Consider the following 23,809-nt stretch of genomic DNA (forward strand, 5'->3'; position numbering starts at 1 on the left):
TTGTGATTTTACTTTGTACACCGACATGAACACAATGCAACATAAGTATTCTAGTTGTGTTCTTTCCCGTGTATATAATGTAAACCCGACTTGCATTTTATTGGTGTATTTTTCAATGTTTTTTTTCTCTATTTCAATCTTACGCATTAATATGAAGTTCTAATTACATTAAATTGGTACCGTATGGCTCGATTGTAAATGGAACTTTTAAGAAGAAGTGGATTTAGTTATCACCTTCTTTGATTAAAAGATCGATAATACCATATTATAAATACCTTTCGTCCGAAGCACTAATACCTTCATTATGAATCCTGAAAGTCATTTTAAAAAAGCCAGGGATGTATAATCAGAATTAACCTGTAGGCTATTTATGCCCATGTTACATCAATCTTAAAAAAAAAAACAAAATGCTGCAAAGCATTTGACCTACCCCCATGACCAATATGGTGTTGTCCCCACAAATAAACACCCTAAACAACAATGTTCTTGTGTGAAAATAAAATTAGATTAACTGTTTGATCAATGAATCAGGTATAAACAATTCACTAAGAAACTCAACATATACCCCACGACATTTACTAAAGAGGAATATTGAATAGCCATAGGTCTATTCGTTGTTTCCTTTGGAATTTCAACTTGATCGTCTAGCACTGCATTGGGTACATCAACTGCGCAAGTTTTCTTACAAAAAACGGTATATTGCTTGGTCATCCACGAAACCTCTTTATATGCCTATTTGTGCTTCTTTGTTAAATATTTTTAAACAAAAATGTTTAACATACTTGTGGTACTTGTACATCCTGTCATATTGTTATTGTTTATGATATTCTCGTATTCTTGTTGTTAATTTTTGCTTATATGCTAGCTTTGTCTGTATGCCTTTTGGTGTTAATTTGATACACATCGAAAGTGTTATTGAATCTAATTAAGGAAAATGTTCGAAAAAGTCTTCCGATATGAACGGCACAATATATATGGACAGAGACACTATTGGCATCACGTTAACATGAGCGAACATTGCCTTGTTGAATTGAACTTTTGCTGTTCTAACGTAAATCCCCAAATCGTTCAACTTACCTAACGTTCCCCATTCACTGGGAAATTTAAAATTTGGATATATGTCAAACGAAAATTTCCTCAATAACATGATCTTTAACATGTTTAACATTTTTGTTATTTCATTATCTTGTAAGTATTGTAGTTTATTTCCTTCAATTGACAACTCTTGTAAACCATTCAGTCTGTCGAACATATCGTCGGGAAATAATTTTATAGAATTTAAGCTGAGATGTAGACTCCGTAGACGATGTAACCCATGGAAAGCGTTTATCTCGATTACCTGTATCACATTTCTTTCCAAATTAAGGCCGGTGATGTATCGCAAAGACTGAAAGGTAAAGCCTTTGACTATTTTGATTCTGTTTCTGCTTAAGTCCAGATTCGTCGCGTTTACTGGTAGGTGCCTTGGTATTGTGGTCAAGGCTAAATTGCAACAATCAACAATAGTGTTTTGATGTATTACTAGTTGAATAAAAGATCTTTACAAACCTTATTTTAATTACAGTTCATCAAAATCCTTCAGATAAACCATAAAGAACAGTTGTAACAACTCTTTTCGTATTGGTTAAAGCGGCATTACCTGTAAAATACTTGCTCACAGATTTCACTCAAATTATCGTATTTGATTCATAATCCGGTAAAACATTTATTCAAGTTATAAAATGCTTGAAATAAACAATTTGAAGGGAATGGGTTCAATAATGTGTAGCTTCGCTTTGTGTGTAATTTAATCGTGCCGGCTTCTAATTTACTATCGAGTTGACCTCTGAACATGATACCTCCGATGTTCATAGAAGCGATATAAACATATATATATATATATATAAAAAATTATACAACTCGTCTAAACATCAACCCAACAATGTTAGATCTGTAAATTTGCTTTCGCAAATTTTTGGTTCTTCCCTCGCCGGGATTCGAACCCATGCTACTGTGATATCGTGACACCAAATCGCCTGCACTGCAGCCGTCCCGCTAGACCACACGACCACCTGGGCTCTCAAAAAAAGAGCTTTCGCTGGCCGTGTGTTACCTTTCCACGTCAGTTTTAATCTAGCGGCGTACTGCAGTACATGATATATAAGGCATGAAGATGTTATTGTTACAGATCAGCTAAATTATCTATAGTAAAGGATCCTACAAATGAATGTAAGATACAGTCACAGAAAATAATTATATTTATAAGTACGTCTGAGTCAGTGACAACCCTACAACAGATGTATCCATCGGATCGCCATCAATGATGGTGATACATGGCTGTGTACATAATGTATATACAACTCGTCTAAACATCAATCCAACAATGTTAGATCTGTAAATTTGCTTTTGCAAATTTTTGGTTCTTCCCTCGCCGGGATTCGAACCCATGCTACTGTGATATCGTGACACCAAATCGCCTGCACTGCAGCCGTCCCGCTAGACCACACGACCACCTGGGCTCTCAAAAAAAGAGCTTTCGCTGGCCGTGTGTTACCTTTCCACGTCAGTTTTAATCTAGCGGCGTACTGCAGTACATGATATATAAGGCATGAAGATGTTATTGTTACAGATCAGCTAAATTATCTATAGTAAAGGATCCTACAAATGAATGTAAGATACAGTCACAGAAAATAATTATATTTATAAGTACGTCTGAGTCAGTGACAACCCTACAACAGATGTATCCATCGGATCGCCATCAATGATGGTGATACATGGCTGTGTACATAATGTATATACAACTCGTCTAAACATCAACCCAACAATGTTACATCTGTAAATTTGCTTTCGCAAATTTTTGGTTCTTCCCTCGCCGGGATTCGAACCCATGCTACTGTGATATCGTGACACCAAATCGCCTGCACTGCAGCCGTCCTGCTAGACCACACGACCACCTGGGCTCTCAAAAAAAGAGCTTTCGCTGGCCGTGTGTTACCTTTCCACGTCAGTTTTAATCTAGCGGCGTACTGCAGTACATGATATATAAGGCATGAAGATGTTATTGTTACAGATCAGCTAGATCATCTGTTGTAGGGTTGTCACTGACTCAGACGTACTTATAAATATAATTATTTTCTGTGACTGTATCTTACATTCATTTGTAGGATCCTTTACTATAGATAATTTAGCTGATCTGTAACAATAACATCTTCATGCCTTATATATCATGTACTGCAGTACGCCGCTAGATTAAAACTGACGTGGAAAGGTAACACACGGCCAGCGAAAGCTCTTTTTTTGAGAGCCCAGGTGGTCGTGTGGTCTAGCGGGACGGCTGCAGTGCAGGCGATTTGGTGTCACGATATCACAGTAGCATGGGTTCGAATCCCGGCGAGGGAAGAACCAAAAATTTGCGAAAGCAAATTTACAGATCTAACATTGTTGGGTTGATGTTTAGACGAGTTGTATATACATTATGTACACAGCCATATATATATATATATATATATATATATACGTCTGAGTCAGTGACAACTCTACAACAGATGTATCCATCGGATCGCCATCAATGATGGTGATACATGGCTGTGTACATAATGTATATACAACTCGTCTAAACATCAACCCAACAATGTTAGATCTGTAAATTTGGTTTCGTAAATTTTTGGTTCTTCCCTCGCCGGGATTCGAACCCATGCTTCTGTGATATCGTGACACCAAATCGCCTGCACTGCAGCCGTCCCGCTAGACCACACGACCACCTGGGCTCTCAAAAAAAGAGCTTTCGCTGACCGTGTGTTACCTTTCCACGTCAGTTTTAATCTAGCGGCGTACTGCAGTACATGATATATAAGGCACCGATTTGACTTTTCCTTTTCTGAGTTCAGTGGTTTTGTAATTTTTCTTTACACACCGGCATGAGCATTATAAAAAACCTCAATTGCGAAATTTAAGGAGTATAATTGTGTCTACTCTTGTATATATAATGTATACCCTACTTGCATTAAATTGATGTACATTACAATGAGTTTTCTCTATTTCAATCTTCCGCATTCATACGAACTTGTAATTACATTTATTTGGTATCGTATGACTGGATTATAATCATGTAGTTGATTTTACTTTCATCTTGCTTAATTTAAGGAACTGTTATACCCCTTTATAGATATCATGCTCTTTGTTTCGTTAGAATTTCAACTAGATCTTTTATCTTTGTATTGAATACCTAAACTGCAAAGTGTCTTTACAAACAACAGTATATTGCTGGGTCTTTCATGAAACCTCTTTCTAAATTATCAACGTCAATTTTATCAGCAAAGCAAAACAGGTATTAAAATTCATTGTGGAACTATTTAAATTGGGTGGTGTGCATCAGATGAGGATACTCAAAAATTTCAAAAATCTTTTAGAGTACATACGTTCTCAGAATGATCTTTCATCTTGCAATAGAATTAAAACATGTGACGTTTCTACTCTTTGCAAGTATTTCCCATTCCAAACTTAATGTAAAATTGAACGAGTTGGTTCTGCTTTGTTTTATAAAATCAATAGCTAAAATATATACAACTATCTGGTTGTGTTCTACTTTGTAAATCATCACTCTAATTCAAACAAACAAATTCTCTGAATCTGTCATAAAACAGATGATTCATTTCTTGATTAACACATATTAGTTACGTTTGGAGGACGTGTTTTTGAACACACAATTGTTATTCGAATGATATAAACTGTTCCCCTATTCTTGCCGACTTCTTCTTTGTATGCGACTAACTTCTTTCAGGATCTGGTTAGGAAAGAAGAATCATTCACCTTACTTTCTGCTTTAAATTGTTGACTACGTTGAACGCATCTATGCCATCAAACTTGATATAATGAATACAACAGATACAGTTAAATATGCTTCATGTCTTGACTTAAATCTGGTAGTTGACCATGCGCGTAGGTTGAAAACATAACTGTATGACAAAACATTATCTTATTTTTCAAATTTGGAACATTTCTATATATTAACAATTCAGTAGCGCATGCATATATATGGAGTCGAAACGATATTCGAGGGTTTGTATTTCCCATCATGATCCCTTGATAGAGGATTGAAGCTTTTAAACCAATAGTTGCAAGTGATAAAGTTAAAATCATTAAGTTTTAGGAAGATTTGGTACACTGTTGTGTAATATCCGTTCACACATATACTAGCGGGTTTGTTCTTAATGTAGTAACTACAATTCTGCTCCTATGAGTGACAGTCTGGTTCCGCCTGCGGAATAGCAGTTCATACCATTTCAGAGAACATGAAATCAATCCCAGTTGTTTGTGGGCTCGTCTGTAGTTTTCTACGTTTTTGTTTTGTTTTCTATTGTGTGTCTATCGGTCTTATTTATTTTTAATTATGGCGTTGTCACTGATTTTTCTACCTATGAGTTTTAATGTCACAAAATAATCTTTCTTCCCTTTTTCCTTGATTAATCTGGTCAGTATACTTATTTCTGAATTGTGCAAAATATTAACTGAATAGTTTCAAACTACTTGCATCAAATGCAAAATTGCAAAACAGCCAACAATAGGATTTTTTTTAAAGATTTTGTATGGGTATTTAGATGTGACTTTAGGCGTTATCTTCATATGATCAGTTCTTTTTAAATAGTTTTATTTTCTAATGATATAAGATGTGAAATTACATAACATGGTCTTAAACGAAAACAAATATCTGGGGAAAAAAACGAGGGAAAACATCTAATGAAAGAGTGAAAAAGGGAACATCTAAAACATTGAGCTACAACAAAAATATATGCTAAAATACATAGAAACTGACTATAGATAACAACTGAAATGTTTTACATTTTACAGATACATGGTTGGTTGCATGTATGTCAATGTTAAACATATCGCTTTATTGACACACTACGTAACAGAAATGCGGTACAAACAAAAGCACTTAGCTCAGAGAAGTGCAGAACTGAAGTACAACCGCAATGTAAACTACGGAATAAAAGCAGACATCTTCAATGAATTTACAACAGCACACTAAGTTTTAATAATCGATAGGAATATTTATTTTACATAAGGCGTAATCTGTTTAGCTAAATTGCATAAAAAGTTAACTCACTAAACACAGGACACAAACTCGATTGTGCTCTATATGTAATTTGGTTTCCTCCACAAAATAAAAACTGACCTCCACTAAATAAGCAATAAAGCTAAATAATGCGTTAAACACCCTTAATCAATCAAACATATACAAGTATTGCCTAAATATTATGTTGTTCCTACTCATGATGTTCTTATCCATAATAACCTATTTGATACATATCTGATTCAGATATACATTAATAACAAACAACAATAAAACAAATATATTCTATGAGTACAACACGTGTTTCTGCAATGTCAATCACAAGAGCAATCATAACCAAAAGTTTGACCGTGCAATAAAATTAAAAAAATGATTTATAAGACAATCAAAATGAAAACAAGTAGGTGATACGCTTATAGGCATAAATAAGAGAGAGAAAAAATAAGAATATGACCACATTTATATACAAATCATAGCCTGGCGAAATGTTCTTCATCTCTTTCTTGTGTCATGGTTCATATCACATCTATATAAACATAAAATTTCTTCTAACCAACGATTTTTTTCTAAATTTGATAATTATTCTGAATTGATGGCAAACTTTTTATACAGCTGAATTTCTGGTATATTATATAGTAGTTTCTTCCTTCATTTTCAGAGACATTTTCATCTTTTCATAACATATTTCCTCCGTATTGTATGCCAGATGTTCATCGTTTGGCCATTGAATATATGTTATTTTAAACCACATCTTCTTCATCACTTCCGGCATATCTGTTACCTGTATATCATCCTTTACGACAACAATCACCATGTCTTCTCTTCCCTTCTGAAAAGCATGCATACGGGTCATTTCCATTTCATACGAGCCCCAAGTACTCTTTAAGAAATTGTGAGTTATAATGGATATAACCCTTCTGCTAGAATCGATTGCATTGATCACATTTTCTGCAATACCTGAACCGCCAATAAAGTCTTTCGCTTCCAGACATAATTCGAATCCTATACTGCTGACCTTGTCATGGAACTGTTTAATCCATTTCGAATCTGCATGACTATATGATGTAAAGGCATAATAAGTATATTTCTGTATTTATATCGAAAAAATACGACGTTTTTTTTACAGCAAGTATGATTATGGAGGTTAAAGACACAGCAAACGGCAACCAGAATTTGTTTTGCAAGAAATCTCAAATGTCTTTAAATTTGAGATAACTTCAGACATAAACCTTCTGGAAGCCTTTTCAGTTACACAGGTCAGATGGAAGATATCCTGTACTCAGTTTGTCTCACGTAACCATTTTAGAGGGATTACCTCTCAAGATTAAATCAACTGCATTTGCATGAAATTTGGGAAATATTGTAAGATTGTTATTCGACATGTTAACTGATGATAACTGCTGAAACGGGTGCAAAAATAGGCCATCTGTTATACTGTTAATCTTATTAGACGAAAGATTAATATCTTGCAATCTCAGATTCTTACTCAAGAAAGACCAAGCTCCAGCAATGTTTGCAAATCCGTTTCCTAGATATGACCTAATTGCATTCAATGATAAAGAAATTACACTAAAGCTGTTTTAATGGGAGGTCCATAAAAGACATAGAACGGAAGTACATTTATGTGAAAAGTAACAAAACTTTTACCAATTTTACAAAACTTAATCAGGAACAAAGATTCACATTGATCCCCGTCACCCTATCCTTTCGCAAGGCCTTATGTTTCCACATGTTACAATTCACTTAGAAACTCAACATAGACCCTCGCGACACTTACCAAAGAGGAAATCCTGGATAATCATAGGTCTGTTCAATGTTCCTTTGGAATTTTAACCAAAGATGAAGAACTGGATCTTCCATCACTGTATTGGATACCTAAACTACATAAGAGTCCTTACAAACAACGGTATATTGCTGGGTCTTCCAAGTGCTCCACGAAACCTCTTTCTTAATTATTAACATCTATTTTATCAGCAATTAAAGACGGACTTCAAAGTTATTGTGAAACTGCATATTCTAGAGGTGGCGTGAATCAGATGTGGATACTTAGAAATTCCAAAGATCTTTTAGAGTACATACAATATAACTCTCTTTCATTTTGTAACAGTATTAAAACATTTTACTTTTCTACTCTTTACACAAGTATTCCACTTTCCAAACTTAAAGACAAATTGAAAGAGTTGGTATTGCCTTGCTTCATAAAAAAGAATGGCCAACGTAGATACAAGTATCTTGTCTTAAAGAGGGATAAATCCTGCTTTGTAAAGGATCACTCTGATTCAAACAAAAAATTCTCTGAAAATGATATTATCAAGATGCTTGATTTCTTGATTGACAACATATTTGTTACGTGCAGAGGACGTGTTTTTCAACAGACTGTCGCAATTCCAATGGGAACAAACTGTGCCCTTCTAATTGCCGACTTGTTTCTTTATTATTATGAGGCTGACGTCATGCAGGAACTTCTTAGGAAGAAAGACAAGAAGTTAGCAATATCCTTTAACTCTACTTTCCGCTATATAGATGATGTTCTTTCACTAAATAATTCAAAATTTGGTGACTATGTGGAACGCATCTATCCCATCGAACTACAGATAAAGGATACTACAGATACAGTTAAGTCAGCCTCATATCTTGACTTACATCTAGAAATTGACAATGAGGGTCGGTTGAAAACAAAACTATACGACAAAAGAGATGATTTCAGCTTTCCAAATGTGAACTTTCCATATCTAAGTAGCAACATTCCAGCAGCACCGCATACGGGGTATATGTCTCCCAATTGATACAATATTCCCGTGCTTGCATTTCTTATCATGATTTTCTTGATAGATGGTTGCTGCTCACAAGAAAGCTATTAAACCAAGAGTTCCAAATGGTGAAGTTGAAATCATCCCTTCGTAAATTTTACGGACGCCATCAAGAGTTGGTTGACCGTCCGTTTCATAAATGATATCGAATATGTTCCTTACGTCGTAACTACAATCCCCTTCCCTTTCATGAATGTGATCTACCGATTTAGACTATTTACCGGATTTGTTATCACCTAAGCAACACGACTGGTGCCACATGTGGAGCAGGATCTGCTTTCCCTTCCGGAGCACCTGCGATCACCCCTAGTTTTTGGTGGGGTTCGTGTTGTTTATTCTTTAGTTTTCTATGTGGTGTAATGTGTACTATTGTTTGTCTGTTTGTCTTTTTCCTTTTTAGCCATGGCGTTGTCATTTTTTTTTATTAGATTACGGAGTTTGACTGTCCCTTTGGTATCTTTCGTCCCTCTTTTTTAGTCATAAAATTGTTAAGCCATTATTTCGGACAGATATGTCATAATTAAATATACCGGGATTAAAATTTAGTACACCAGACGCGCTTGTCGTCTTCTAAAGACTCATCAGTGACGCTCGAATAAAAAGTAAAAACAAAAATGTATAAATACAAAATTGAAGAACATTTAGACCACATTGGGCGCAAGTTCCATATCAGGAAAGTCGCCTCTCAAATTATCAATATAATAATGATTGAGACCACAAAGTTAGAAAGGTTTTATCAACGAATGTAACATATTTCTAAGAAAAACAATGCTCCGTATTTCGAAAACTCGTTAGTTTAATAAACAGTTAATTTATGATTATGACTATATCAATGAAATTTCATGTTAACACAAAATTCGAAGTGCTGACATCGACTAGAAGTGACAAGAAAGATAATATAATGGAGTAGCAGTCTGGCAAATGAAGATTTCTCAATCGTATTATAAACTTGGTTCGTTTATTGTGGCATTGCATATTAAAATGATATGTGGTTTAAATTGTATCGCGAATGTAAAGTCTTATTGTGTTTCCTTATGTGTTAAATATATACCCCACTTGCGTTTTATTGTTGTACTTGTCAATTGGTTTTCTTTGTTTGATAAGGGACTTTCCGCTTCAATGCCATGAAGTTTGCTTTGATTGTGGGTTATTTTACGTTTCGTTTAGATTTTCCGCATACATATTAAGTTCAAATTGCATTAAATTGCTATCGTATGACTTGATTGTAATTGAAGCCGTTAAAATAAATTGTCATTGTTTGGTAGATCTACTTCCTTGACTCAAAGAAAGAGAATAGCACTTACTCATGTTTCTACATTTTATCCATCAAAAGCGCTTTTAGGGATTTTACTTCATTAAAAACGATAAAATTAATGCAACCAAGTTTGTCTTAGATTCAAAACACATGTAGATCTTTATGTATTAAACTGTAGGTAAAACATAATGTAACATGTTTTCTTTTATAAATATAAGTGTACTTATGAAAATTAATGAACTGATCTATGTAGTTTCCATATGTTAAAAAAAATCCTTTTTAGCTAGAGGTTCTTTAAAATGCTTGAATAGAACTCCAAACTAAAGTAGCTGTTTTGAGCGAATATAATTTTATCACATCTAACATGTGGAATAAGTTACAAATTAAATATTGGTAATCAACCCCTCTGGGCAAAACATGGACTGCTAAAGGAGTTTAATAGATAGCGATGGACATTTAATGTAGTTGCACTAATTAAAAAAAATATATGATATTGATACCAACTTTCTAACATACCAGGGTGTAGTTTCAACCGTTAATTCTTTCATGAAAAGTATTGATATTTTTAAAAATGTAATTACATTTGAAAGCTATATGGGCCAATTATAATCAATATCTATAAAATCTACAATAGGATCAAAAGAAATGTTTACAACAAAACACAAATATCACATCATATGAAAATAGCTATCAAAGGTACCAGGATTATAATTTAGTATGCCAGACGCCCGTTTCGTCTACATAAGACTACATACATGAAAAGTGGTTTCAAAATCTACACAGACTTTAAGTGTAATCTGGTCTTGGTGAGTTTTTGTCTCATTCGCAATCAAACCATATCTATATTTTTAATATATTTAATGCAGTGTTTGTTATTTGTGGTATGTTAAATCAGTAGAATGTAACTTCGTGCCTTTAGGGTATGTCCTTATACTTTACAGTTAGAGTATTGTGCTTGTGAGAAAGTAGTCTACATATTCTAGTATGTGTAAGTTGATATCTTGTGGAGAGTTGCCTCATTTGCAGTCATACCATATCTTCTTTTTTAAATGTAATATTATCTGAAATAAAGTGTATATGATGTCATTTTACCAAAAAAAAATTAAAAATTACAGTAGCCCCAATACAGAATCATGCACAGAGTTTAGACATATATTAATTTCAATACAAAATCAATGCAAAACAAAAATATTTGACATATAAATAATTTAATAGAAGGATAAATAAAAAAGCACAAAATAAGCTACCACTGAACGGAAATTAGAAGAAACCCACATGAGTATACAGAATAAAAAAGTGCAACATTAGGTTGAAAATAAATAATTATCTAATAACAATGAAATCGAATTCTTTTTTTGGAATATCAATTTGTGCAGTTTAAATAAAAAAAAGGTGAACAAAACCCGATATGTTTTTTTTTTATCTATTTTACAAAATAGGCCCACACGGGCTGCAATCTTTTCTTTATTACTCTATAGAGAAGATTTTAAATCAAATGTATTCCTCACTTCTTGTTAGTTTGTTCGGTAAATATGGTATTTTTTAAACAGACTGATATTATTTTATCAAAATGCAATTTTATGTTTCCAGATAGAATAATTTTAATATTTAAAGGCAGTTCAATACTTGTCATTTAAAAAAAACAGTGGTTTAGTGCATGCCAGAGACTGGTGACCATAGAACACCTCAAACATATATGTTCTATGGTCTCTGGTTCTTCTTTGCAAACATTACATATGTTGCTACTTTTTTTAATTATGTAGTGAATCAATTCCTAATATGCTATGAAGAATTCGATATTGGAACCAGCAAAGCGTATTGCTTCTAGCATATTTTCTTCCAAGAAATTTGTTTTTTTTGGGTCCGAATTGAAACCATTCATATAAATAGGTTTCCAATTTTTACTTTACAGCAAAAATTAATATTTGTTTCAATTAAAACTTTGTACTTGTCCTCTGAACCTTATTTTTGATTCAAGGGAAATACTTATAGCAAAGTACTCGAGTATCGCTCGGTAGTACCGAGTATCGATTACCAAAATAGTACTCGACTAATCAGCTGCATGTAAGAGTGTTGTTGCTTTCTTCAGTTTAAGTAAAATACATTTGTATTCATAGCACCTCCCTGGAAATTATATTTTTTTTCAAAATAAATAAATATTTATTAAACGATATATGAACAGGAGCATTTTTCCACGGCTGACACTTCTAGCAAATCTTAATCACTCTCCGATCTCTGTACAGTCAGAGCATACATTTTCATCAGCAGAACTGTTAGCTACCTAACACATTTGAGAAATTGCTACTTCCTGAAAAGGTTGACCGATATTATTTTACACTATGAACAAACTTGTTTCACCCTGTATCGACCCCCAGATAAATGATTAATGGCATGAGAAATTTCTAATCATCACCCCTTTGTTTGTTGATCATTAAATGTGTGTGTTTTACAGTTCTTAAATACTGTTGTTTGAGTAACATTTTTTCTATAGATATTAATTAATTACTTGATTAGATAATTACCAGCTTACGTAATAAGAACATGTAGTGAATGAGCTATATGCTATGATATAAAGTTCCTTGGACTATAATTTATTCCTAGGTAATAATTTACTTTTATTAGACAACGAAAAACAATAAACATGTACATTAAATGGCAGTAAGTTTTTATTTTGTAAATGTTTTACCGAGCGATTATTCAAGTATCGCTCGGTAAATCCAACGAGTAAAAAATAAATCGAGTAGTAGATCTTCACCGAGTTGACATCCCTACTTATAATTATTTTATATTTCTGAAATGATGACAAAGGCTCTATACAGCTGAATTTCTAGAATATAGTTAATTAGTATCCTCCCTCCTTTGGAGAGACATTTTTATCTTTTCATAAAATATTTCCTCCGTATTGTATGGCAGGTTGTCATCGTTTGGCCATTGGATACATGTTATCTTAATCCACATATTCTTCATCACTTCCGGCATATCTGTTATCTTTATATCATCCTTCACGACAACAATCACCATATCTTCTCTTCCCTCCTGAAAAGCATGCATACGGGTCATTTCCATTTCATATGACCCCCAACTACTCTTTAAGAATTCGTGAGTTATAATAAATATAACCTTTCTGCTGGAATCGATTGCATTTAGTACATTTACTGCTATACTTTCACCAGCAATAAAGTCCTTGGCGTCCAGACATAATTCGAATCCCATACTATTTACTCTGTCATGGAACTGTTTAATCCACTCCGAATCTGTGTGACTATATGATATAAAAGCATCATAAGTATATTCCTGTGTCAGTTCCTTGTAATTTCTCATTTTCATTTTGAATCTCAATAAAAGGTACTCAACAGCATATTTATATCGAAAAAATACGACGGTTATTATTATAGCAAGTATGATAATGGAGGTGATAGACATAGCAAACGGCAACCAGAATTTCGTTTTGCAGGAAATCTCAAATGTCTTTAAGTGTAACATAACTTCAGACATTAACCTTCTGGAGGCCTTTTCAGTTACACAGGTTAGATCTAAGATATCCGGTACTTGGTTTGTTTCACTTAACCATTTTAAAAACTGCAATGTCTTACAGGAACATTGAAAGGGATTACCTTTCAAGAGTATATCAACTTTTCTAAGCTTTCTTATTCGTTCAATGTCTTTGTTATTGAAGTGTGTAATACTGTTAAAGGTCAAATCAATTATTTTCAATGTTTTGATACTTGCATGAAACTTAGGAAATGTTGTGAGATTGTTATACGACATGTCAACTGATGATAACTGCTCAAACGGACGCAAAAATAATCCATCTGGTATACTGTTTATCCTATTAGACGAAAGATTAATATCATGCAATCTCATATTCTTACTCAAGAAATACCCTGCTCCAGCAGTGTTTGCAAATCCTTTTCCTAGATGTGACCCAGTCGCTTTCAGTGTCTTTAAATTTGGGAAACCATAAAGCAAGTTATGTGACAGCTTTTCGCATGTCCATCTAGACATATCAAAATACTCTACATTTATAATTCCTGTAAAACTACCTTCGCATGTCCAAACTACATTGTCTTTCAAGCTTAACACACGAAGGTTATGACCGTTTATAACTTCTATATTGCCCATATCAAAAGCCATGTTATTTTGTATATACACTTCTTCAAGAGTTTTTGGAAACACGTAACTATATAAAGTTGATGGTTGCGAGCGTTTTCTCCTCAAACTACGCCAATTTCCTATTAATTTGAAAACTTTTAAATTTTTTAAGTTCTGCATAACTGAAAGATCAGATCCTCCTCGATCGAAGATGGTATTTTCAGAAATTTCCAGGTACTCAAGACATGTGCTTTTGATAGAAAATACTTGCATAGCATATATAAGTATATCTTTAATGTATAGATTATTCAATGTCAGTCGTTTTAAACAAATTGACCATAAATACTTCATTCTCTTGTAATTTAGAGTAAACCCATTATCAAATCTCCCTGTATTTATTTCAATGCTCGTCAGGTTTCTTCCTCGGAAAACTCCAAAAGATTTGAATACTTGGTCTATTGGATTTTTAGGTAGGTCAGTACCTATTGAAAGTGTTATTGAATCTAATTTAGGAAAATGTTCGAAAAAATCTTCCGATATGAACGGCACAACATTTATGGACAGAGACACTATTGGCAACACGTTAACATGAACAAACATTGCCTTGTTGAATTGTACTTTTGATGACCTGGCGAAAATCCTCAAATCTGTCAACTTACTTAACTTCCCCCATTGAATGGGAAATTTGAAATCTGGATAAACGTCAAACGAAAGTGTGGTCAGTGACACGATCTTTGATATTTTTGTTATTCTATCATCTTGGAAATATTTTAGTTTATTGCCATCAATTGACAAAACTTGTAAACCATTTAGTCTTTCGAACATGCCGTTGGGAAAAACATTGATAGCATTGTCGTGAAGATGTAGACTCCGTAGACGATGTAACCCATGGAAAGCATTTATCTCAATTAACTCTATAACATTTCTTCCCAAATCAAGGTATGTGATGTACCGCATAGATTGAAAGGTAAAGCCTTTGACAATTTTGATTCTGTTCCAAAATAAGTTCAGACTGGTCGCGTTTACTGGAAGATGCCTAGGTATTGTTGTCAAATCTAAATGGCTGCAATCAACATTATCATCTTGAACTCTGCATTTCTTGTCTTTGGTATAACTTGTAGCTGCAAGAATATACATATGAATATAATTCTAAATGTAAATAATTGTCGAATAAAAGATCTGCACAAACTGTTTTCAAACCACAGTTCATCAAAGTCCTTTAAACAAACCAAACAAAAAATTTTAAACTCTTTTCGTATTGGGTTAAAATTTGAAATATATCATATGGATCAAGGTGGAGCATAAAGCATTTGTAACAAGAATGTGTCCAAAGTACACGGATGCTCCACTCGCACTATCATTTTTCATGTTCAATGGACCGTGAAATTGGGAAATTTTTTTATTTGGCATCAAAATTAGAAAGATCATACCATAGGGAATATAATGTACTAAGTTTCAAGTTGATTGGACTTCAACTTCATCAAAAACTACCTTGAACAAAAACTTTAACCTGAAACTCGCACTTTCATTTTCTATGTTCAGTGGACCGTGAAATTGGGGTCAAAAGTCTAATTTGGCTATAAAATTAGAAAGATCATATCAGAAGGAACATGTGTACTTAGTTTCAAGTTGATTGGTATTCAGGTTCATCAAAAACTACCTTGACCAAATAGTTATCAAATGTACCAGGATTATAATTTAATACACCAGACGCGCGTTTCGTTTACATAAGACTCATCAGTGTCGCTCTAATAAAAAAAAGTTATAAAGCCAAACAAGTAAAAAGTTGATGAGCATTGAGGACCCTTTATAAAAATGACCATATAATTGATATTCATGTTAACACCGAAGTGTTTTAAAAACTTTAACCTGAAGCGGAACAGACGGACTGACGAACGAACGGACGGACGAACGGACGCACAGACCAGAAAACATAATGCCCCTCTACTATCGTAGGTGGGGCGTACAAACTCATGCTATATATATATATATTTATATTAAGATACATTTTATACATCTTGTGATCAATTTTATTTGGCAATCGCCAATGGTAGTCAGCAGGGTAAAAGAAAATCAGTTGTTCGACCTGTTAGTCAAATGCGTTTTGTTTAAATATACTTTTTCACTTTTTTGGTCTTTTGGAAAATGTTGTTTGTGCTGTTTTTAGTCCCTTCTACAACGAAATTTGCTTTACATGCACACGTATAAAAATTGCGGTTTTTATCCAATGCATTCATAGATTTGAATGTAGTTTTCAATTTAGACTCGTTTATATTTTTTCGTTTGGGCTTGTATCATATTTTCCCTCCGGTTTATATGATCCGTTCATCCTATATTGACTCTTAAAATTCAAGAGTCTATCTCAAAATGAGGGTACTTTTTCTAAAAATGAGGGTACTTTTTATATGGCCTTCCAAATACCGTTTCGATCCCTAACATCACTGAAGAGACATTTATTGTCGAAATCAGGATATGGTGTATTAAAAAAATATTGACACCGTATGTCATCGTCGCCACAAGTTAAAAACAAAATTTTTCTGTTTAGTATTAAATTTATATTAAGATCCATTATGCTACATCTTGTGATCTATTTTATTTGGCAATGGTAGTCAGCAGGGTTAAAGAACATCAGTTGTTCAACCTGTTAGTCAAATGTGTTTTGTTTAAATATACTTTTTCACTTTTTTGGTCTTTTGGAAAATGTTATTTGTGCTGTTTTTAGACTCTTCTACAACGAAATTTGCTTTACATGCACACGTATAAAAATTGCGGTTTTTATCCAACGCAATCATAGGTTTGAACGTAGTTTTCAATTTAGACTCGTTTGTTTTTTTGTTTTTTTTGTTTGGGCTTCCCTCCGGTTTATATGACCCGTTCATCCTATATTGACTCTTAAAATTCAAGAGTCTATCTAAAAATGAGGGTACTTTTTCTAAAAATTAAAGTACTTTTTATATGGCCTTCCAAATACCGTTTCGATCCCTAACATCACTGAACAGACATTTATTGTCGAAATCCGGATCTGGTATACTAAAAAAATATTGACACCGTATGTTTGTGGCATACATCGTCGCCACAAGTTAAAAAAAAAATTTTCTTCTGTTTAGTATTAAATTCATTTTAAGATCCATTTTGTCACATCTTGTGAGCAATTTTATTTGGCAATCGCCAATGGCAGTCAGGAGGGTTAAAGAACATCAGTTGTTCAACCTGTAGGTCAAATGCGTTTTGTTTAAAAATACTTTTTTTTCACTTTTTTGGTCTTTTGGAAAATGTTGTTTGTGTTGCTTTTAGACCCTTCTACAACGAAATTTGCCTTTCATGCACACGTATAAAATTGCGCTTTTATCCAACGCAATCATAGGTTTGAACGTAGTTTTAAATTTAGACTCGTTTATATATATATATATATTGTATCTTGCATTAATTTGTGGGATCCTTTACAATAGATAATTGAGCTGATCTGTAACAATAACATCTCTATGCCTTACATTTGTATATATCATGTACTGCAGTACGATGCTAGATTAAAACTGACGAGGAAAGGCAACACACGGCCACCGAAAGCTTAATTATTGTGAAGCCCAGGTGGTCGTGTAGTCTAGCGGGACGGCTACAGTGCAGCGATTTGGTGTCACGATATCTCAGTAGCATGGGTTCGAATCACGGCCAGGGAAGAACAAAAAAATGGCGAAAGCAAATTTACAGATCTAACATTGTTGGGTTGATGTTTAGACTGGTGATCCGATGGATACATCTGTTGTAGAGTTGTCACTGACTCAGACGTACGTAAAACAATTACTGCTAGCTCTTGTCTAACCACCATGAAAAACAAGTTTTTTCCAATAAAACATATTCCCAAATAATATGATATAAAAACAGAAAATGTGGTATAATTGCCAATGAGACAACTTTCACCAAGAGAACAAATAACACATAATCAACAAATATAGAGCACCGTACGGTCTTCACCAATGAGAAAAACCAATACTAAATTGTCAGATATATTAGTATGTTCAAGATAAAAACCACTTGTATATGTACGAATATATATTGACTCAAGTCAACAATCAGAGGCTTGTTAGATATTTCTTAGATTTTTGAACGAACAATTAACAACTTTCTTCACTCTTTGTGATACATTTATTATATTTTCTTATAATTGTGACTTGTTGGTTATTTCTTACAGGCAGATATATTACAATACACGGACCAGAATATATTACAATGTTTGCATTACCTATTCATTAGGTCATTGATGATTGTTAAAGGTTAATCACATGCTTAAAGCAGCGCGTATTTGCGTTGTCTTCAATATTTTACAAAACTCTCATACTTATCACTTGTTTTCAAATTGTATCTACTTTCTGAATTGCACAGTTATGTTGATTTTGAAAACGATGAGTTCGACGATTTACCATTAGAGAAATATTTGAACATCTCATGAGATTTCGATATAACTTTATAACAATTTATATTTTTTAATCCGAATGGTATTAGATATCAATAGATTCAAACTTATTATTTCGAGTTGATATCAAACGATGTCCAATTCTTACTCGTTATAAAACCTACAAAAAATTAACTGGTAAACAAAGTTATACTGCTGTTTGTGCAAAATAATCCACAAAACAATTTTAATAGGGGGTAACCCCTTTCAGCAATCAAAACCGGACTTTACAGTAATTCTAAATTCAACTACCCTGAGTTCTCATAGGGTTAAAACACACGTAAGCATACTTATAGGGTGTGTATCAATGAAATAATATTTTTGTTGTCCAATTGGTAACTTTGCTTTGTGTGGGACACCTGAGAAAATTTCCGGAAAGTACGATTTATAAAATTCGGAAGTTCAGCTTCGTCAGATTTTATGCTAGAGGTTGCATTTCTGTAAATATTGACAATGCAATTTCCCATAGGAACTCCTTTTACGGCTAAAACTGTACCACTTTTACTATGAAGTTTTGAATAAAATCTTATCCTAGAATTGAAAGTTCATATGCACTACCAATTTTTTCAAAGGTCGAAACATAGGGCTGTGCGGCATATTTTCAACGTTTACATGCTCTGAACTTCTCACAGTTTAAACTAACACTAATTTTCTTAACTACCCCTACCTCAAATAAAAGTTTACCACGGATTTTAATATAAACAAATTGCTCATGTATATTTACTGGTAACATTCCCAAGTTATATCTCTATCAGATGGAACACAGAGATCATAGCTGGAATCCAGTATGTAAACAAAATTAATTTTCAATGAATATTCTAAATCTCTCCAAAAGAGTTGTGGTTTGAGAAACAGCTGTATTTATAAAATGCAACTGATAATTCTTTTCAATTGACAATAACATTGGACATCTGTATAAGTATGTGTTTACTCTTTTATCTAATTCATTTTCAAAATACTAAAGACATCGGCAATTTTTGTTCTCTGCTTTGACACATAATATGACTTATAAAAAGAAAATCTAATTTCTGTTATTAGATAATTTAAAAAGTTATACTTACTATCTGTGATTTTATATCAAAATATATAAGATGTTGCAATTTAATAAAAAAAATCCATTTTACTTCTTTTAAATGTGTGCAATTCAGAAAATAGTGAGCATAATCTTCTTCTTCGTTACAAAAATGCACTTATTGATCTTAGCAACTTCCACTGCAATAACAGTTTCTTTCGTTGGAACAGTTAGTTGTAATAATCGCCATCCCCCCCCCCCCACCCACCCGTCAAATTCCAAGATTTTTTTTTTGTTTAAATCAGGAATATCTCTAACATATTTTAGAGGTTTTATATTACTAAAACTTATAATACATATTGATAAATTTCTTTTTGAAACATTTCAGTATTATTAAGTGATAAAAGCTAATAAATTGCAAGTTTACCATTTACCAAAATTAATACGTTTACCAATGATGCTTTTAAAGCCACGAAACAACAATTTTTAACCTCCTTTTTATATGGAGCTACCATCATGTTTCTTTTGAACATTGTCCGGTTTCCCACTACACATATATTTATATCTACTGTTTTATATTTTTTTAGATCATTTTGTGAAGATAGACAGATGCTACCCAAAACAGTGAACTAAGATAATATTAAAGTCCGTAATATTAGGATTTTTTCTAAAATTGAAAGATTTCTATATTTTTATATATCACAAATAATTTATTCATGTTTTTTTTTATCATTTTACCATTCCAGTTTGTCATGTTCGAAAAACACCCGTTAAGCTTTAATAGGTTTAGCTGTCCACTTAATCCCGACAATGTTAACTTTACATGATTTCAATTTCCCAATCCATCATCCTATTATCTAATAGAAGACACGATTAGAACCAAAACATTCTATCTCGTTCTTTGCATTTATTTAGCACATCGTTTGTTTCCAAAACATTTTTTTCTCGTTCTTTGCATTAATTTAGCACATCGTTTGTATCCAAAACATTCTATCTCGTTCTTTGCATTAATTTAGCACATCGTTTGTATCCAAAAAAGCGTTGTGTCGTACGCTAATTATGATCGAAATCTTTTAAAATACTATGACTTTTTTCATCTAGTTTTATATATATTCCTTTTTATTGTTCCTTGATCTCTTGGTCATAATTTCAACAGCCAAAACAAATAAAACAGCCGAAATAAGACATCATTATGTCAAATGACTTTTTACCATTTTCTGATACTCACCAATTGTGTACATACTGTTACATTGTTTTAACCCAGGTAATACACGATTCTAAAATGTTTCAAAGTCCAGAACATCCCATTCGGATTGGATGTATATTCAACTGTACCCCCTTTATCTTTTTATAGTTAAATCGTACCAAGCAAGAACAGGGAAATCATTCTATAATAAACATAAGTGTCACAAAACATGTTATTGTCCTATAATACAAAGCCTGATATACTTTAAAGAGAACACATATTTATTTCCAACGTATAACGAAAGAACTAGGAATCCAAAGCGAGAGTGAAAATCTAGCTTATACCGCCACATTATTTCATATGTTACAAATATATCCTTGAGTTTTCTGTCTTTGTGTATTTAAATCTCAAGATGACCAACATATTAAATCGGCAGTGTTAATCAGGTAGGGAGATAATCTTTTACGTTTAACAGTTGTATCATATTTTTTTTTAATTTATCCAAGCTAAACATTTCTATAACCCATGTATTTTAATAACGACAATATTGCTGTTTTTTTTTCTTTCTTCAAAACATGGCAATTGTAGCAACTTATATCTATTTTTGTAAAGAAAAAAGCTTCTTTGTGAATTACAAAACTAATTCCAATAACAAATACAAAGTTAATTTTATTCAAATTGGTTGAACTTTTGATCGGGAACAAGTGGATTGATATTGGAACAGATAAGCAGTTTTCGGACGAATATTCTTTGTGCGCCACACCTCCTGCCGGCTTGTATTTTTCTATATAAACTAGAACACACCCGTGATATCGCGCGTCCGTGACTGAATAAAAGTATATAACTATGCGTAAGCCTTATCTTAGTATTGGGTTTGTCATCTGAAAAAGTCATGCCGATTATGAGACGCACAGTTTTCTCTGCTTTCAAAATCTTTCTGTTTGAACCCGTCGATCTGGAACTTATCAATTATTGGTAATATTAATTATTTGGAAAACAAAAGGTCCTGGAATGGAGTATTTTTTAATCAACAGCATTGTCCTATTTTAGGTTATAAATAAAGAATTCTTTGATTCGCTGATTTACGTCATTCCCGCTAACAAATTTAAAACTGTACCTATACGCCTTATTTTAAGTCCAGAATTTTAGTATTCGTATTGTCATCTTAAAAAAGTCTTACTAATTAAAATACTACAATAGGGAACAATTTGACAATGATTGAATTAAGTAGTGTTAACCCTGTGATTATGATCCGTGTATATAGCAAAATCCGAATTACACCGTTTGGTGGTGCGCCTGTCAGATGCGGAACGTACAGATAAGGTAACAGGTGAATATACTATTGGTATCGGTATAGGATCGACCCGGAACTTGTTAATTATTGGCAATATTAATTATGTGGAAAACAAATGGGTCTGGAGTGGTGTAATTTTTAATCAACACCATTGTCCTATATTGGCTATATATAAAATTGAAGTCTCTGATTTGTCGTTTTTACCTGATGACGGCTGACAAATTGGACCTCGTTATTTTAGTATTATAGATAAGACAAAACCTTCTCATTTCAAAGTTGTATCTCTTTTATCTTGATACTTAGAGATCCAGGTTGCTACCATATACATACTTTAATGTCTCTGATACATTTTGGTAGTTTCCTGAATGTGGCAACATATGAATGACTGGAACCTGTGACTTAATTCATGATTTGAACTTCGCAATTATATACTTACCTTTTGATAACATTAACTTAGCTTTTTTTTTCAATCGTTTAATGTATATTTATCTCAAATATAACCTGTACATTGGAGCATTTTCACACTATAAAACTTGTATATTTTGATACGTATATTTCATTATGATTAAACTGTGGACAAGTCACGATTAGTGTTTTATATCTTGACAATTTATGCATTTGCAGCAAAAAACATAACATGCTTTGTATCAAGCTGAGGTTTTTGATTTATCACTCATTTAAATTTTCTAGGAACAAGTCTTCTAGTGTTTTAATTTTATGTTAAATCATATTCAAAACAAACAGAAACTAATCTTTTAGAAAGGATGTAAATATGCCAAAGTATATACCTCTATATAAGTTTATATGATGTTCATGTTTTTGTTATGCTTGATCTACACTAGCTAAGTCGTACATTTACGACTAATTTTTAAAATTGTCTTTTGAACAAGCTTGATTCACGTTCAGTGTTACAAAACAATTTGCTGTCCTGCAGCAAACACAAAATACCATATATGAAGTATTTTATATAAAGTAGAGATGACGAAATAAACGCGTAATAATCGATACATTGTATTCACAAATTAAAATTAAAAAAGAGAGATCTGACTTACCCTCGTGTACGGCCATCAATATATAAAGAATTAGACATTTCATAATGTTCGTGTTTCTGTCAACACTTCAAAATGCTTTCGTCACAACTACTAGATATATAATCATTGATATGTTATACACCTCAAAACATGTAATATGAGACTCTACTTCCTGGTGCGTTATAAAACTTACTGTTATTCAATGTAACTGCGTTCTGCCTGTATTCATATGAACATAATATTAAAAGTTAAAATGTTAAGTTATCTGAGACACTGTTCATTCATGGTATTTAAAGTCATAAGAAACCTCAAATAAAAAAATAAATAAATAATGCGTATGTTTTTTTTATAACTCAATGGATAGTTTTCATTATAAAACTTATGTACATATACTTTTTTCTGAAGAAAATTCTTTAATTTATTCATATTTAGAGGAAATTTAGTTTATTTTAATTGCCCCGACATATTTTCCGTATGCAAAGTGACCTCAGTGTGACCCATCTCGTAAAAATCCGGTGATCACAATACGCATGGATGTCCTTAAAATAAACTAATATCTGAATTTACATGTTAAACATGTGCTCAATTTCCATGCTTTTTTTTGTTGATTTTTTGTCGATTATTGAC

General features: G+C 32.9%; 1 long non-coding RNA gene across 1 annotated transcript; it reads right to left on the reverse strand.

Annotated features, from left to right (window-relative positions):
• Window positions 1-12,719: 12,719 nt before the first annotated feature.
• LOC143048483 (uncharacterized) lies at window positions 12,720-23,442 on the reverse strand. Its single transcript, XR_012969862.1, has 2 exons — window positions 23,204-23,442; window positions 12,720-15,330 (listed from the first exon to the last, which is right to left on the reverse strand). It is a non-coding gene; the product is annotated as an uncharacterized LOC143048483 (long non-coding RNA).
• Between the last annotated feature and the right edge of the window lie 367 nt (window positions 23,443-23,809).

The sequence above is a fragment of the Mytilus galloprovincialis genome, chromosome 10 (assembly GCF_965363235.1).
Source record: "Mytilus galloprovincialis chromosome 10, xbMytGall1.hap1.1, whole genome shotgun sequence".
Classification (NCBI taxonomy): domain Eukaryota; kingdom Metazoa; phylum Mollusca; class Bivalvia; order Mytilida; family Mytilidae; genus Mytilus; species Mytilus galloprovincialis.